The 16,246-nt window shown below is 46.4% G+C and overlaps 1 protein-coding gene across 38 annotated transcripts in view; it reads right to left on the bottom strand.

Moving 5' to 3' along the window:
• The window catches only part of LRRFIP1 (LRR binding FLII interacting protein 1), a 159,746-nt gene that overhangs the window by 95,070 nt on the left and 48,430 nt on the right, over window positions 1-16,246 (bottom strand). The window contains exon 1 of one of the 38 annotated variants that reach the window (XM_037741769.1): window positions 924-998. The exons of 36 other annotated variants lie outside the window; for them this stretch is intronic. The gene's annotated coding sequence lies outside the window, so the exon portion shown is untranslated. Of the gene's footprint in view, window positions 1-923; window positions 999-16,246 lie in introns of those variants that run through there. One more of the 38 variants, XM_037741766.1, reaches the window with a different exon arrangement.

Raw genomic sequence — 16,246 nt, 5'->3', positions numbered from 1 at the left:
TGTGATCTCGGCTCACTGCAGCTTCTGCCTCCTGGATTCAAGTGATTCTCCTGTTTCAGCCTCACGGGTAGCTGGGGACTACAGGTGTGTGCCACCACGCCTGGCTAATTATTTTGATATTTGTAGTAGAGATGGGGTTTCACCATGTTGGTCTCAAACTCCTGGCCTCTAGCAATCCACCTGTCTCAACCTCCCAAAGTGCTGGGATTCCAGGTGTAAGCCACCGCCCCTGGCCAAAAAATGGCAATTTTAATACAAAATAAAAGCAATATATTTTTTCCAGGGATTCCCTCATTTATTTGGCTTTGCCTCAGTAATCCTGCCTATGAGTTTAACATTCTAGAAAAGACAGAGTGTTCTCGACAATCAGAGCCATGAAATAAATCTTTACGCTACTAGCTGAAAACTTCAGAAATCAGCCACACTACAAATGTCATTGATAAATGTCATTCATAAAAAAAGAAAAGTGGGGAGGATAGGACTTTCTAATCTGAATTTAAACAGTAACCATAGCATACAGGGAAGTTCAAGGTACTCAAGATGTATTCAGAGGTTTAAAAGCAAAGCACTGCCACTAAGCAGCTTGGCTTGCAGACTGCCTGACTGAAGGGCAGACACGAACATCAGGAACAGTGAGCATCCTTCCAGCTGAAGGTACAGAAATCCCTAAAACAGCATCCCTAAGATGATCTTTCCAAGAAAATGAATATCCATAGAGGAAAACAAAGGCTAAAACACACTTTGGCACAACATTAAAAACATAGGCCCCCACTCTAATAGAAGGGTTTGCCCCTTTGCACTCTGGCCCTTGAAATATAGTTCAAAGAAAAGTCATCAACTATTCGACTACAGAAAAATGCCATCCATTTGTACAAATCTGATATCTTTAGAGAAGACTCCGACATATAACAAAGAAGCCTCACCTTTGAAAAATGAAGATCTTAGCTGAACTTCAGGGGGAGCGTAAGGAACACCAAAGAGCAGCCATTTGGAGGGACTTGCTTGGCACAAGAGTGGAAATTCTGGAATAACTGGAGATCAAATAGCCACTCCTGACCACGTCACCTTTATACCCTGCACCTCACTGGGCAGCTGCCTTGGCATGATGAGAGGGCGTGGCCCCCAAACCCACTGGAGGCTTTCCAAATGCTTCTCTGACCTGACCCTCTGGCTTGATTTTAAAAGTTGCTGAGATTACATTGAAGCTCCCCGCTGGTGGCAACCGTATCACTGTGGTGTTGGGCTTTTTGGGAAACTCTAAGATGAATGAAGAGCAGGGTCCCTCAACCTCAGCACTATGGATGTTGGGGTTGCAGGGTTCCTTGTTGTGGGCAGCTGACCTGTGCATCACAGGATGGATGGCAGCATTCCTGACTCCACCCACTAGATGCTGGCAGTGCTCTTCACCCTAGCTGTTACAACCAAAAATGTCTCAGACGTTGCCAAGTGGCCCTGGATCTGGAGGGACCTGTACCTGCATCCAAGATGCCCACACTGTGGAAGCACATTCACGTCTCAGCTTACACAGCTGGATCAGGCCCCAACAGATCCACAGCAAAGCATGCACAGAAATAATGGTCAAGATGGGGATAGGTGCACACAGCAGCTAACATCTGCTGCCTTCTTTTCTCATCCAGTGAGAACTCAAAGGCAGGGCTGCTTGTCAGGAACTGTAAGAAAGCCAGCACCAGGAACACTGCAGGAAAGGAGGTGGGGGTCACAGGGTGGGAAGTGGGAAGTTGAGATTTCAGACGTGGTGTGGTCATGCGAAGGGGTGTCATCCTGGAAGTTGGCTGGAAGAAAGAACAGCTGAAGTGAGGAGATCAAAGAACTGGATTTTGCTTCTTGGCACTTCCGGGAAGGCCCAATCCAAGAGTAAGCTGACAGGACAGCAAGCAACCCTGCGCCCTACACAGAGAATGCAAATGATCTGTGCAGAAGGCTTGAGCCTCCGAAGCAGAGGTTTGGCAGATCATTAGGTCTGAGCTCCTGCTCTGCCATTCACTAGTCTGTAGTTTCAAGGAAATCCCATGACACCTTCCAGCTTCCTGTGTAAAACAGGGGGAGACACAGCCAGCAGACAGGACTGCCCAGAGGACTGCAGATAACAGGGGACCTGAGCCTGGCGTGAGCAAGCACATTGTTCTGTTGCACTGGCAACAGATCCTGTCTGGCAGCTCATTCCGTCTGTTATTTGACCATATACTGATTAATTTTCCTGCAAAACAAGGGACTCTGGAATTACAAATTACATCCAGGTTAGAGAATTTGTGGGAAAGTCTAGTGTCACTCCGTTAGCTTGGACTACGTTTAAAATGTCATCAGTGCTTTTGGTGCCCTCAGGGAGCTTCTGCCCTCTTTCAACAGCCCAACACTGTGCTGTTGCTTTATGCTATTCCCAAAGTCAAGCCTGTGGCATTCTTAGTCCTCAAACACAAGTAAGTATAGGGCTGCAACCAGGCACGGCTGCAATCCCAGCACTTTGGGAGGCTGAGGCAGGCAGATCACCTGCGGTCACTGGTTTGACACCAGCCTGGCCAACATGGTGAAACCCCATCTCTACTAAAAATGCAAAAATTAACCAGGTGTGGTAAAGCAGGCCTGTAATCCCAGCTACTCGGGAGGCTGAGGCAGGACAATCACTTGAACCCAGGAGGCAGTGGTTGCAGTGAGCAGAGATCGCGCACTGTGCTCCAGACTGGGAGACAGAGTGAGAATCCATCTCGAAAAAAAAAAAAAAAAAAAGCACAGGACTGTGTAAAGGCATAGACACACCAAGACCGGAAGGACATGCAGAATAAGCATAGGGCTGCTCCGCCGAAGTGATACAACCGTGGAGTTTTAGACATTGCTTTTTGAACACCCTTGGACATTGTCAGAACGCTCTTTTTACAATGCTCAGGTTAAGGAACTTGGACTTTATTCAGGACGGAGTAAAAGACCCACCAAAAGTATCTGAATGGGGAGGCGAGGCTGTGTTTGAATAAAGAAACTTTAGGCTGCAAAAAAGTTGAAAATCACCCGTTTTGTTTTTTCAAAAATTTCTTGGCCAGCCTCTCCATTTATTCTTTCAGATTAACTCTGGAGTCTATTTGGTTTTTGCTTTTTGTCACTGTTGTTGTTGACACAGGGTCTCACGTGCTGCCCAGGCTGGAGTGCAGTGGTGTGATCATGGCTCACTGCAGCCTCCACCTCTTGGGCTCAAGTGATCCTCCCATCTCAGCCTCCTGAGTTGCTGGGACCACAGGCATGCGCCACCACACCTGGCTAATTTTTGTATTTTTGTAGAGATGGGGTTTCACCATGTTGCCCAGGTTGGTCTCCAGCTCCTGGGGTCAAGTGATGGACCTGCCTCAGTCTCCCAAAGTGCTCAGTTTACAGGCATGTGCCACCACACCTGGTCTAGAGTCTATTTGTTAAGCATTCAACCAACATTCCCTTGTAAATTGAGATTTTATTTGAAATTCATTATGCGGTTGTCCCTTGGCGTTCAAGGAGCATTGGTTCTAGGACCCCCTTCAACCGCTGGGATACCAAAATTGGAAGATGCTCAAGTCTCTGATATAAATGGTGTAGTATTTGCACATAATCTCCGCATGTCCTCCTGTGTACTTGAATCATCTCTAGGTTCCTTTTCATACCTAATACAATGTAAATGTGATATAAATAGTTGTTAGGCTGTATGGTTTAGAGAATAAGAAAAAAAGTCCGTACATGTTCAGAACAGAGGCAACCATCTATTTTTTCCCCAAATATTTTCTTATTTATTAATTGCGATGGGGCCTCACTGTGTTGACCAGGCTGGTCTTGAACTCCTAGCCTCAAGTGATCCTCCCATTTTGGCCTTCTAAAGTGCTGGGATTGCAGGCATAAGCCACCATGCCTGGCCAGCCATCTCACCCAGCCTTTCTTTTTTTCCCAAATATTTTTGATCTGAGGTTGGTTGAATCCATGTATGTGGAACCCACAGATACAAAGGGTCGACTGTATTTATCAATTATTTGGGGATGGATCTGTGTCTTTTCAGTGTGGAGTTTTCTTATTCAGAGACAAGAATAAGAAAACTTTTTTCAGTTGACTATGTCCTTCAGTAGATTATTATGGTCTTCATATAGGCCCTGCATAGTTCTTTATTCCTACATGCAACTTTGAATGGGATCTTATGATTTTTTCCATTATTTAAAAAGTCAGGCTGGGCATGGTGGCTCACACCTATAATCCCTCCACTTTGGGAGGCCAAGGCAGGTGGATCACTTGAGGTCAGGTGTTCAAGACCAGCCTGACCAACATGGTGAAACCATGTCTCTACTAAAAATACAAAATTAGCTTGTGTAGTGGTGTGTGCCTGTAATCCCAGCTACTCGGGAGACTGAGGCAGGAGAATCACTTTAACCTGGGAGGCATTGGTTGCAGTGAGCTGAGATTGCTCCATTGCACTCCAGCCTGGGCAACAAAAGCAAAGCTCCGTTTCAAAAAAAAAAAAAATCATTATTGTAGGATATAGGAATGCTTTGGTTTTTTGTTTATGTTATTACAAACTATCTTACTGAACTCTCCATTTGAGACTGACTTTTTGGATTAGACATATACATAATCTGCAAGTATTTACAAAATTTTTTTTTTTTTGAGATGGAGTGTCACTTTTGTTGCCTGGCTAGAATGCAACGGCGTGATCTCAGCTCACTGCAACCTCCGCCTCCTGGGTTCAAGCAATCCTCCTGCCTCAGCCTCCTGAGTTAGTTGGGATTACAGGCACGTGCCACCATGCCTAGCTAATTTTGTATTTTTAGTAGAGATGGGGTTTCTCCATGTTGGTCAGGCTGGTCTCGAACTCTTGACATCAGGTAATCCATCCACCTCTGCCTCCCAAAGTCTGGGATTACAGGCGAGCCACCGTGCCGGGCGTATTTACAAATTTTGTCTACACCCTTTCAGTAGCTATGTTGCTGATTTTTTCTTGTTGGGTATGAACATCAGAACTGCCATTATCATTATAATTTTACAGTTATCCTTGATCTATTCCTTCTTTCTTAAATTACTCTACAATTAGAGAAATAACCAGGACACAGCACCTTTGTGAGTAGTGCTTGTAGTCTAATCACACAGTACAGAACTCAGGTTTGTCAGAATTTAAATAGCATTTAAAATTGCCTATAAGATAAACAGAGAGTCGTGTTGCAAGGCAGCTGAAAGGAGACAAATTACATGTCTCATAAGACACTCTTGCCTAAAGGCTAGAATCTAACTCAGGCCAATGGAAGATTAACCTGGAGAAGGAATAATACTTAAGTCAGTGAAAAGTTGTTTTTATTGTTGGTATTGGAGAACAATTGTCTGCTCTGGTGACAGGCACGGTGGAGTAATGTCAGGGAGCACAGATTCTAGGGATGCTGTCCCTAGTGGGAATCTTCAGTGCTGGGCAAATTACATATCCTCTCTTTGTGTTTCAGTTTCCTCACCTGTAAAATGGGAGTGATAATGGTACCCAGTTCCCAGGGTTTATAAGGATTAAATGAGTTGTTATTCATAATCATTATTTAAGTAAATACAATACTAGAGATGTAAGTGCAGTGAAGTTGTTTGGTCTACCTAATGCAAACTACAAAACAGTTTGAGGGGCCAGGTGCTGTGTCTCACACCTGTAATCCCAGCACTTTGAGAAGCCGAGGCAGGCATATCACTTGAGGTCAGGAGTTTGAGACCAGCCTGGCCAACATGGTGAAACATTGTCTCTACTGAAAAATCAAAAAATTAGCCAGGCCTGGTGGCAGGTGCCTGTAATCCAACTACTCAGGAGGCTGAGGCAGGAGAATTGCTTGAATCTAGGAGGCAGATGTTGCAGTGAGCTGAGATCACTCTACTATACTCCAGCCTGGGCCACAGAGTGAGACTCTGTTTCAAAAAAGGAAAAAAAAAATCATTTCATGAGCATTTAATCTAAATCTGATGTACCTAGTCACACTTTACCAAGGGCTGTGGGAGCTGGCATTTGTCCCTGACATAGCAGCCCCTCCCCAACCACCTTCCTGCACCCCCCAGGGCTTCTCCCTCGCTCCGCTCTGTGCAGCCTGCTGCATACACCCTGCTGCAGGGAAAGAGGTGTGCTTGTTACACACACAACCTCAACAGTAACTGGAATTCTACATCCTGTGGCTCTGGTAGGAGTAACCTTACTAATTTTCTAGAACAAGAGGCCTGAACTTTGCGCTAGTTATTTTTTTAAGGCACCCAGTTATTTCCTAGTTGAAAGTTATGATCTAGACAGCTGGACTTGAACTTCGAGAGCCAGATAAGAAGCTATGACTGTGCCTCTGAAGAATGGTATTAGGCAATGGAAGCTTGTGAACTTCTCCTTTTCGGTGAAGAGACTCTCCCATGATTTAGGTTTTAGAAAAAGGGAAATGATCTGCTCATGCTGACGCAATGGACTCAGAGTATTAAAAAGATAAATATGTTTTTAATATAAAGCATAGTAAAAACGTTTAGCTCTAACATTCTACAATTATTTAAAATATATGCCTTACATTTAGAATATAATATTAGAGCCCCAACTCTAACTTCCAGCACCTTCATCTCTGGGAGAAGGCGAAGGGACCCAGGGAGTGAGGAAAGCAGAAATCAGGCAGACCCTGACGTGAGTGGGAGGGTGGGCCATTGCCGGTGGTGGCCTCCCGGTACCAGGTAAGCTCTGCTAGAGGTTCCATGGTGGCTCAGTAATGTCAGCTGATACCGTGATAAGAAGGGATTTGCATTAAAACTTCAAATAATTCACATTTTATTAATCATGTACTTTTTAGTTTTTTGGGAAGAGATTAGGGTCTCACTGTGTTGCCCAGGCTGTTCTCACACTCCTGGCCTTGAGCGATCCTCCTGCCTTGACCTCCCAAAGTGCTAGGGTTATAGATGTGAGCTACTGTGCCTGGCCTTCTAATAACTTATACTAAATGGACAAAATAATTTAGTCTTTTTTTTTTTTTTTTTTTTTGAGACGGAGTTTCGCTCTTGTTACCCAGGCTGGAGTGCAATGGCGCGATCTCGGCTCACCGCAACCTCCGCCTCCTGGGTTCAGGCAATTCTCCTGCCTCAGCCTCCTGAGTAGCTGGGATTACAGGCACACGCCACCATGCCCAGCTGATTTTTTGTATTTTTAGTAGAGACGGGGTTTCACCATGTTGACCAGGATGGTCTCGATCTCTTGACCTCGTGATCCACCCGCCTCGGCCTCCCAAAGTGCTGGGATTACAGGCTTGAGCCACCGCGCCCGGCCTTAATTTAGTCTTTTGTAGGTAGAAGCAAACCAAGTCTTCACTGATGGCTGAATGGAGAAACACAATGTGGTATATATGCACAGTGGAATTTAACTCAGACTTAAAAAGGAAGGAAATCCTGTTACCTATTACAATGTGAGAAAATCTTGAGGAAATCATGCTAAGTGAAATCAGCTAGTCACAGAAGGACAAAGGCTCTATGTGATTCCAACTAGATGAGGTACTGCATATAACTCATGAAGACAGAGCAGAATGGCGGGTGCCAGGGCTGGACGGAGAAGAGAGTGGGAGTCAGTGTCTAGTGGGGACAGGGTTTCAGTTCAGCAAGAGGAAGACGTTCTGAGGATGGACGGTGGGACTGGCTGCCCACCGGCATGAATATACTTAATGTCACTGAAATGCACACTTAAAAATAGTTAAGATGGTAAACTGTGTTATGTGTATTTTAGCACAATTTAAAATTAATTTTTAAGAAAACAATTTACCCTTTAGTTTATGCAATATCACAAAAGGAGGAAGGCGAAGGCCAGCTCAGTTTCCCCAGAAACCAGAAGCCAAATGGTGTGACTCCAACAGACTCCACATGAAATCAGCCACACCAAAGGTCAGGAGTTTTGTGGGGAGAGAAAGCTTCAGAGAAGGCAACCAGGGCACATCTCTGTTTTCAAGCCATTTCCTGGGCCAGGCGCAGCGGCTCACACCTGTAATCCCAGCACTTTGGGAGGCTGAGGTGGGCAGATGCTTCAGGCCAGGAGTTTGAGACCAGCCTAGCCAACAGGCTGAAACCCCATCTCTTCTAAAAATACAAAAATTAGCCGGGCGTGGTGCATGTCTATAATTCCAGCTACTCAGGAGGCTGAGGCATGAGAATTGCTTGAATCCACGAGGTGGAGGTTGCAGTGAGCCGAGATCGTGCCACTGAACTCCAGCCTAAGCAACAGAGTAAGACTGTGTCAAAAACAAACGAAACAAAACAAAACAAAAACACCCACAGAAATAAAACCATCTCCCTACCATGAGCCCTCCACATTTGAAGTTCATAGAAATAGAAAGCTGTTATGCCCCACAGGAATTTTCAGGTCTCACTAGAAAAATAGCCACTGGGGCCAGCAAGGCGGGATTCAACATCAACAGTTGTTGGTCTAATTTTTTAAAAAGGAGGAAAGAAGGCAGGCTGGCATCATGCAATACTGCTTGCATTAAAGTATGTACATTTAAACTATGTAACATGAACTTTTATTGGAAAAGCGAAGCCCAGCAGTAATAATTTGCATTAATCAAATTCATGGAGACAGAAAGTAGCATGGGAGTTGCCAAGGGCTGGGGAAGGCAATGCCCATTCTACCTTCATCTCCATGAATTTGGGGAGTCAGTGTTTAATGCATTCAGGATTTCAGTTTGGGAAGATGAAAAAGTTTTGGAAGTGGATGATGGTGATGGCCGAACAATAGTGCACTTAAAACCACTGAAGCGTACACCTAAAAATGGTTAAAATGGTATAATCTTATATACATTTATCACAATACAATTACTTTATGTTCAAAGTTTTACATTGTAAGAAAAGGGCCAGGTCAACCTACTACTTTGCGGCATCCTGTTCAGCTATAAAAAGTGTTTCTGACAAGTATGAAGTAGAACTGAAAATGTTTACGACAGTGGTGTGTGTGTGTGTGCACGCTCCAATTATATCTCCGCAAAAATAAACAACACCAAAGGCCCAAAGGAAATACATCAAAATAGAGCCATGGCTGGCTTTATGTCGTAAAGAGGACAGAGATAATTTTTTCTTTCCTTCTCTTTTCCAGTGTTTTTTCCATAAGCAGGTACTACTTTTAAAGGGGGAAAATAACAAAGTTCATTTTGTCCCATAACTTCATTTGAAAAGAAAGGGAGGAAGAACAGAAAGAAAAACCTTTGTGTTTTGTGTTCCTGGAGGCTTTTAAACCCAGCCCAGGAAGCGGCAATTAATCAGGCTGGCAAGTGCTTTCAGCTCTCCCGTTTTTTTGTGTAATGGATCCCCCAGCAGGCTGGCAAGCTTGTGGGGCATTCTTGGAATAATATTTTTAAATGCATGTTACAAAACATAGGGGTACAAAGGAAATGGATTATTCTGAAACACATTGTCAAAAAGTATTTTTAAAGCCTGCTACAGTGTATCAATCAGAGCCAAGTCAGGAAGAAAGAAATTGCCGCAGTGATTTGAATAGAAGCAATATGGGAAGCCGCTAAACAGGTGTCTCATGGCTGAAAATGCAGACAGGGCCTCATGTACCCTAGAGGCGTCATCTCAGGAACAGCTAGGGCCGGGGACAGAGACTGGGGTAATGGTCCCAGAAGCCTTGGAGCGGAGACCCGGACCTCAGAGTGGGAGCTCAGGCAGGACTGATGAGGGTGGTTTCTGGAAGTGTGACAAACACTAGAAACGGAACCAACAGCTGCTGAATGGGCGAAGTCCCGTTGCTGGGGTGATGCTCACAGAAACAGGAAGCAAGCAGGAAGCAGCGTGCTCCGGGCTCCCTCCTCCCACTGCCCAGGCTCTCTCTGGGGCTCCCGGGGGCACGGCCCAATAGGGTGCAGCTGTGGCCCTGTGGCAAGGAAGGGAGGGTTTGCAGTGGAGAGGCAACCGCTCAACGGCCAGCATGTGCGTGCACATCCTTATCCCACCAAATATCAACAGTGATGCATGCCGACCATTTCCCCAGCTTTCTGCACAACCCTAAAGTCACGTAGAAATACCTGTGTTTTCTATTGGTGCTGAGGTCACACATACTTCTAATACTACTGAAGGTTTTGGCCCACATTCCTAATGGAAGGTAATGCTACCCTTTTATTCCTATCCAATTTTGGGAATCTCTGGAAATCTATCCAAAGGCCCTCAGGGGATTCTTGGACCCAAGGCTAAGAATCCCTCTGGGCCTTTCAGGGTATCAAATACAGTTCTTTTGTCTTCCTTAATTTTTGCTTTTGAAAGTCACATAATTGACCATTGATACCAGGGTTTAAAAAATGTTTTTAAAGCAAAAATAATAAGAGGGCAAACACATGGCATTCTGCACAGCTCTGATTTAACTGATACTGATGACACTCCTGCAGATGGCAAGCCGTCACTTCTGTTTGGTCTCACATTTTGCCTATTTCTGAATGTCGCAGAAACGAAGGAAAACACACAGTTGCCCTTGCATCCTTGCCCCTGCTCATCTGCGGGCGCAGGCTAGGATTCCAGGGGGCTGCACCCACTTTGACCATGACCTAGATCTTGATGAGCACCCAGTCCATATTTCCAATCCTGACTCCTCCAAGCCTCAGCCCCTGCCGTCTGGACACCTCTTCTTGGAAGCCCCAAAGGCACCTCAAATGTGACACATTCTAAGCAGAACTCCTGCGGCCCCCTGAGTCCTTCCCCTGCATTTCCTTCCCGTGGCGGCACCACCAGGGCCTCCCAGCAGGCTTCGCTTAAAGTCTGTGCCCAGACTCACGTGTAAAGGAGACAGTCAGTGACAACTGTACAGGGATGGTGGTTGTGAGGATGAAATGAGACAGCAGGCAGTGTTTGCAGACGGCGCCGTCTGCAGTCAGGAAACGCCCACCACTCACTGCCAGCTGCTGGCGCTCCCGAGACAGCCTCCGCCCACCTCTCCGCCCAGCATCGTCATCGAGTCAGCTTCCTCTCTAATGCCACTCTGTGCCCTCCCACGGCTGCTGTCTTACTGCAGGCCTCAGCATGTCTCCTCAGAACAATCTGAATTGTCCCCAAATGGTCCCCTCCCTGCCACTGCTGCCAATGTGACTTCTTTCATTCATACATTGATTCATTCTATCAACAAACTCGGGCCCAGGGCCTCCCCCGTGCCAGATGCCATGCCAGCTACAGACAGAACCACGGACCGGGGCAGCCGCACCTCCTGTGGAGGGCTGATGTCGGGTAACCGCACACGGACTGAGGGTGTCTGGGAGGAGCCGCCCCCCGCCACGCTGGGCACTGGATGTACAGACAGGAAACCCCGAGAGAAGTGCAGAGGTGCAGGGAGAGGGCGAATCTGACCCCTCAGCCCTCTTGGGGAGACCCTGGCGAGGCTTCACCTTGAGAATGGGGTCACGTCCAAGCTCCTCCCGGAAGCCTATGAGGCTTCCTGGCGAGGCCCCCCATCCTGCTGCCTGGGGATCCCCCAGCACTGTCCCCGCACTGTCTCCGCTCCTACAGACCAGGGATACAGAAGTCTGTTATGCCGCCTGGTGACTTAGAGCCTGGAAAGGGAATCCCCATGTTTATTTTATTTTTTCACTAAAACAATGCATAAAGATGCAACGGTGTGGTAAAAGAAGGCCCAGCCCACGGCTGGAGAGGCCGGGCGGCTCCATGTGGGAGCTTCATTTCACAGGAGGAGAAGGCTCCTCCTCCACTGCACAGCGCGTGATAATCTGCCCTCCACCCAAAACGATGCAGCATTTCCGCTGTATTGTAAAAGAATTTCTCATGCTTCATGAAAAATGGAAACACTTGCAACCATTTATATAAGACACCAAATTTCAGTATTTTGTGGCTTCTCTATAGCAATAACTGGAAACACAAGATGACTCAAACTGAGAGGTCATGTTCAGAGCTTCCATATCAGGGGCATGGTTAAAGTATGTATTGGCCACATTTAGATACTGTAAAGTCTTATTTCAAAATATGATAAAGTAGATAGTCTCTTAGAAGAATCAGAAAGAAACCAAATTGAAAACACACTAGCTGGGTGCGGTGGCTCACGCCTGTAATCCCAGCACTTTGGGAGGCCGAGGCAGGCGGATGATGAGGTCAAGAGATTGAGACCATCCTGGCCAACATGGTGAAACCCCGTCTCTACTAAAAACACAAAAATTAGCTGGATGTGGTGGCACGCACCTGTAGTCCCAGCCACTGGGGACGGTGAGGCAGGAGAATCGCTTGAACCTGGGAGGCTGAGGTTGCAGTGAGCCGAGATCGCGCCACTGCACTCCAGCCTGGCAACAGAGCGACACTTCATCTCAAAAAAACCAAAACCAAAACCAAAAATCACCAACAGCTGGTGCCAGGGTGAAGTCCTGGCGAGGACAAGTATTGAAAAAATAGTTAAATATTTTTTTCAAGAACAAGATAAACTTTGTGTTGAGGAGTACAGAAACTTCCCTGCTTTCCTTCCATTTTGAAAGAGTTATCTGATCATAATGGAAACCTAATACTTCTAAAATCTTTTATTTTTTTTAATATTAAATGCTCGTTGAACAAAAAACTCCAACTCTCTTGCATAAGAACCACATTTCCCACCACATTTAAGAGATTTCTCTTAAAATCATAATTGCCAGTAGATAGCTATATACTGTCTACTATTTTTTTTTTAAAACCACTAACAAAACAAGAAACTGGGGTACTGATCCTTACTCTCTAAAGTGATTATAAAGCTAGCTTGCTGTGTGCGCTCAAGGAATTCTAGAAACCATGAGAAGGAACTGAACGAAGGTGACCAGCAAGGGAGGTTCTGCTGGGCTTCAAGCCACCATGAGGAGGGCCTGAGTTTGGGCAGGGCAGAAAGGAGCGGAGGCAGAGTTCATGAATGGGGCAATCGACAGATTTGCAGGACCAAATGTAGCTGAAGGTGGCCAGCATGGTCATATGCAGAAAGAGGCTGCTTTGAGGAGTCAGCTTGTGTAAAGGCTAGTTTCCAGGGCAAAAAGATAACTTCAACTCATGGGTAGCTTCAGTCAGAAATCACATAAAGTGAAAGTCAAAAGATCAACACATGTGGATGGGAAGATAAGTGGAAATTGCTACATTGGTTTTTTGTTTGTTTGTTTTTAGACGGAGTCTCTGTTGTCCAGGCTGGAGTGCAGTGGTTAAGGTCTTAGCTCACTGTAACCTCTACCCCCTGGGGTTCAAGCAATTCTCCTGCCTCAGCCTCCCAAGTAGCTGGGATTATAGGCACGCACTACCATGCACAGCTAATTTTTGTATTTTTAGTAGAATGGGGGTTTCACCATTTTAGCCAGGTTGGTCTTGAACTCTTGACCTCATCTGGTCCACCCACCTCAGCCTCCCAAAGTGCTGGGATTGCAAGCTTGAGCCACCGTGCTGGGCCTACACTGTATTTTAATGGTACAGAGTTATGGATATGAATGAAACTGTGTTACCCAAGGCCAAGATTATTGCTAAAGGCCTTTACAAGTGTGTGTGCCTGCTGATGAGCCAAGATCGCATCACTGAACTCTAGCCTGGGTGACAGAGCGAGACTCCAAATAAAATATAAAATAAAATCTTATAAGTATGATGAATATATTTCCTTTTTTTTTTTTTTTTTTTGGTTTTTGAGACAGAGTCTTGCTCTGTCACTCAGGCTGCAGTGCAGTAGTGCGATCATGGCTCACTGCAACCTCCACCTCCCAAATTCAAGTGATTCTCCTTTCTCAGCCTCCCAAGTAGCTGGGATTACAGGCGCCGCCACCACCGTGCCCAGCCAATTTTTTGATGTTTAGTAGAGATGAGGTTTCACTATGTTGGCCAGGCTGACCTCAAACTCCTGAGTTCGTGATCCACCCGCCTCGGCCTCCCAAAGTGCTGGGATAATAGGTGTGAGCCATCGTGCCCGGCCGGGATTCATATTCATAGACCAGAAAGTATCACTGAAATGTGGGCAATTCAAGCATCATGCTGTGGCAGAAATTACAGAACGAGAGGTTCATTTGATCAGCCTAATAAGAAATGTTTGCAAGATAGCATCCATAATCACAACACCACCACATTTGGAGTCTACCATGTGTACAAGAAGTTCCTTGGTAACATTTTGCTGAATCAATAGGAAGTTACGTTTTTGCTTTTCTGGATACAGGTGCTTGGTACAGGCTAATATTGTATGTGATGCAATATTATATAAAGTATCTAGACAGAAAGGAAAAAAAGCATTTTTTTCCAGAGACAAATGCTATGTTAAACTACTTCTGTCTAAGTCATTGTCTGCTGAAAAGAGCTATTTAGTGAAATACTGAATTTGAAAAGTATGATACTGTATTATTTTCATTAAAGATGCAAAGCCAAAATAAGGAAAAGAAACCCTCAACCCAGTGAACACTGAAAAGGTAGTAAGATATTGCCAGACTGGTCAGTGACAGCATTTAAATGTGATTTACTTAGAGAGGGCATCTAGCATATTTCAAAAGGAATACACAGACACACACATGCATGCAGGCACACACACACATACATGCAGGCATGCACACACACTTGCACACACACAGACACAGACGTGCACACACATGCAGGCATGCACACACACACCTACACATGCACGCAGACACACACTTGTGCACACAGACATGTAAAACAGTGCTGAGTAGGCTGAGGAGCTGTCTGAGTGGTGGCTCCGTCCCTGGCCAGCTTCTCCTGAAGGGACACAGACGTGGGGAGCAGGGGTGACGAGCTGCCCACTGCGGGGTGGGAGCTCCTGAGCCTTCCCTGAGCCACTCCTTGCTGCCCCGGCTTCTGTCCCCTTACCTGTCTTCCTCATCCCTGTGCCCCCAGCTCTTCCTACCACAGCTCCATTTAGTTGCCAGAAGACAGAAGGCTCATGTGCCATGAAATGTATTGTTGCAATAGGTTCCTTTCTGATTTAAATGTCTCCAACTTAAAAGCACCCAACCTATAAGCCAGTGAGAGAGCATCTATTCAGTGCCTTCCTGGGTTTCTGATGTGTTACAAACCAAATTAGCATTTGTGGGATCATGGCTGTGCCCGGATTTGTTCTCATAAGTCGAGATGAAGTGTTTCAGAGCTTTGGCTGGTTTGAAAGTCCTCTGACTCTCAGATCTGTATGGCTGTGGCAGCTTATAACCACCTATGGTCACTTGTAGGATATGTGTGTCGGGCAGGTTGTCACACAAGGGACACAAGTCCATGGGTCATCACTTGGAAAGGGAACTTCTGGGACTATCAACAGTAATGGCCATTTGAAGCTGAAGGGGTTCCCTTGTTCATAATCTCTGGGCTGTTTATATGCAACAAGCCAGTCCTCCCTGGAGAGAACATAGGGCTCTTCAGATGAAATGACAGGGATGGAATGGAACCTTCAAAGTGGGGGCTTGGGCTGTCCCACACAGCTGTTAGTGCCTGAGACTTCTGCCATCCTTAACGACCTCCATGGGACTCCCAGGGAAAATATTTCTAAGTGAGGAGGAGGAGAAGCCCCTGCCACCAAGGATCTGCCAGATGTTAGGAAAATGCCTGGCATGCTTCCGTGTACTTGCTTCTCACAAAAGTCCCGTGGGGAGGAACAGTCACGCTCTCTAGCTTAGATGTGGAAACTGAGGCAGACAGGGGACACAGCCTGCCGAGGTCCCACAGCCCTGAGCTGCACAGCCGGAGCTGGACCCAGGCAGGCAGGACCCACCATCTGGCAGCGCTGTGACAGACACTCCTTAGACTGTCGCTGAGTGCTGGCTCCACGGGTGCTGTGTTGGGCACTTTCTATAGCGCAGGGAAGCCTCAACAGCCTTGCAAAGTCCGTAGTATTATCTCCACGGCACAAGCGTGGAAAGTGAGGCTTGGTGAGTCACGTACTATAGTTGATGCAGCTTTAATTCAGCTCAGCGGGACTTTGGGCTCAGCATGCTAGGCTCTCCGTGTTGCTGGCTCTGTCCTGCCCCACCCCTCGCTTTCATAGGACACAAATGTTTTTCCCTCCTTCTTAAAATCACAGTCAGGAAGGGGCCGCCTAGTCCATCTGGCCCAGGGTTACTGCTCCCCAGCAGACCAGTGTCATTATCCCAGGCTTGATCTGAGACCTGCCCAAGGCCACACAGCCAAGGGACACACCAAGGTGTTGGGGCACGGACTTCCCGGTGCAGGGGCATGGACTTCCTGGTGCAGGGGTAATGGACTTCCTGGTGCAGGGGCAATGACTTCCTGGTGCAGGGGCATGGACTTCCTGGTGTAGGGGTAATGACTTCCTGGTGCAGGGGCACTGACTTCC

Source organism: Cebus imitator, unplaced genomic scaffold (genome assembly GCF_001604975.1).
Source record: "Cebus imitator isolate Cc_AM_T3 unplaced genomic scaffold, Cebus_imitator-1.0 Scaffold106, whole genome shotgun sequence".
NCBI lineage: Eukaryota > Metazoa > Chordata > Mammalia > Primates > Cebidae > Cebus > Cebus imitator.
This window is presented reverse-complemented; position numbering and strand designations above follow the sequence as displayed.